The sequence below is a fragment of the Schistocerca piceifrons genome, chromosome 5 (assembly GCF_021461385.2).
Source record: "Schistocerca piceifrons isolate TAMUIC-IGC-003096 chromosome 5, iqSchPice1.1, whole genome shotgun sequence".
In the NCBI taxonomy this organism is placed as follows: domain Eukaryota; kingdom Metazoa; phylum Arthropoda; class Insecta; order Orthoptera; family Acrididae; genus Schistocerca; species Schistocerca piceifrons.
Window position 1 is genome coordinate 606,111,488 of NC_060142.1, and position 2,556 is coordinate 606,114,043.

Sequence of the window (2,556 nt, forward strand, 5' to 3'; positions counted from 1 at the left end):
TAGACCCTGACTACTGCTATGAGCGAAATTAGATGGACTGATAAAGTAAGGATTGAGGATGTTCATTTCAGAATCGGCGAGGAAAGGAAAAGAAGGAAACAATGACAAGAAGAAAGGACAAGATGATAGTAAATTTGTTTGCACATGAGGGACTAACATCCACGATACGAGGAGGAGCTGTAGAGGGTAAAAACCTTAGAGGAAGGTAGAGAGTGGAATACATCCAGCAAATAATAGAGAAGGTACATTACAAATACTGCTCTGAGATGAAAAGAGTGGCACAAAGAAGGATTTCACATCAAACCAATGAGAAAACTCATGACAAAATGAAGGTGCTATTAAAGAGTAGCCCATTAGGAGAAGTCCAATACCTCTAATAAGGCCTATCATCATCAGTTGCTAACAATCTCTTCTTTGGATAACTGAGCCAACGATATCTCAGTTGTTCCCTACTTAAGTTTTGTACCAATTGTTTTAATTTCTTTTCGTGTTCCGTACTGCTACGTACGTAAACTACAAACTCTGTTCTCATCCCTAAACGATTCAAATCACGATTCATCTCTAAATGGAAACGAAACATAACGTCTAGGGCCTTACTTTCCCCTATTACATATTACTGAATTATATATTATACTCTTATAATATAATGTCCAGAGCATTACCCTACTGTGTAAGTGTTTGCTAGTCATTAAAAGTGTTAAATCCCCATGTTGAATATAATTCTCTGTTCTATGACCTTTGAACGAACATTCAAATTTCTGTATGGCAATGTTTTCCTTTTCTGCTGCAAAATAATTATGTTCAATGGCAAAATGGGAAATAAAAAAAGTAAGGGTTACATGTTGTACGATTTCATTATCATAATATTTTTGGATCACCTGACCCTCAGTATCATACCATGACTTACCTACTGCTACAGAAAACTCTCTGCTCAGTTGAGAATGTCTCAGGATCTATGGAGCATATCATTCCTTTTTCACAGCTTGTCGTTCAGCCTGAGCTTTATCATTCCACACTCACTGAGATATAGGTTTCAACAAGACATTTATGGTAACACAATTCACTATCGGTCTTGGAGTATAGATATGAAAGAGTTCCACTAGTCAAAGGAAAAATCTAATTTGTTTCTTATTTGTGGGTGGAGAACAGCCTTTCATAGTCTGTACTTTCCTTGGATCAGGTCGAATGGCTAGATTGCTTTCTAGGTGCCGCAAGAATTTAATCTCGATACATCCTGAGTTAATCTTAGCAAACTTAACAGTTACTCCTCTCTTAGCTAAACAATCAAACACTTTGTCCGTCTACATAATATGTTCCTTCCGGATTTTGGAAACCATTACTGCATCGTCCACATATACAAAAACTTCATCTAACAAATTATCCCACAGACCCAGATGAAGGACTAGAATAAATATACGAACAGAAATGCTCAGGCCAACCGGCAGAAGATAAAATTTGTAAGAGGCACCATTAAACACAACAATAGTCAATATCCTATATTCGTCTATGATGGGTACATGCCACTAGCCTTTGGGAAAATCAGTTGAACGTAAGTATGGCGCATTATGGAAACGAGCTAACATTTCTTCCATGACAAGTGGCCTTTCTCTCTCAGTCTGTGTTGTTATTTTCACTCTTCTAAAGCCCATGATCATTCAGATAGCGCCACTAGGTTTGTTAACAGCAAAAACTGCTTTCTTTAATGAACTCTTCGTTCTTTGTTTCATACCCTTGCTGATCAGCATGTTTCTTTCACTTTCAACTGCTCCATCTATACTCAGGTGAGTCCAGTATATAAGCAGGGTAAAACAACCGACTCGAAAAATTACAGACCATTATCTTTAACTTCTGATTGCTGCAGAATAGGCGAACTCGATCTCAGTTCGAAATTAAAAAAAAATGGTGTATGCTCTTTTATTTTCAGCTTGCTTTCATATCTCTGATTGACCTCCACTTTGTCACTGAACGCAATCTTATTCCTCAGAAACACCTTTTCCAATTGACACATTCCTTCCAGTGTTAGCCCAAATGACTAAGTACTTATCCTTGACTGGTTTTTCTCAAACTGTATCGTTATTTCTAGTATTCTTTTCCGATAAATAGTTCCATTGCTTCATACTTATAACCTTTATTTAATTCAATATTCCAGTCATTAAAATTCCTCTCCTCTCTTACTTTAACCAATAGCTGACAGTTGTCAACATTTACGCTCACCCTTTCATTTTGAAATTCTAACAACAAAGTTCGATTTTACAAAGAGTACTCTACAGTTTCCATTTATCATGAATCTCTTGCCCAGCACAAAAGCCTAAGCGACTGGAACAAAGGGCAGGTGACTCCAGTGTATAGGCAGAGTAAAACAACCGACCCGCAAAATTCCAGACCAATATCATTAAAATCAGATTGCTGCAGAATAGTTGAACACATTCTCGGTTCCAAATTAAAAAAATAAATTGATTCTGAGGCGCTTATATCAATGAATCAGGATGGTTTTAGAAAGCGCCACTCTTTCGAAACTCAGATTGCCCTTTTTCACACGTTAGACTCCAAACAAGA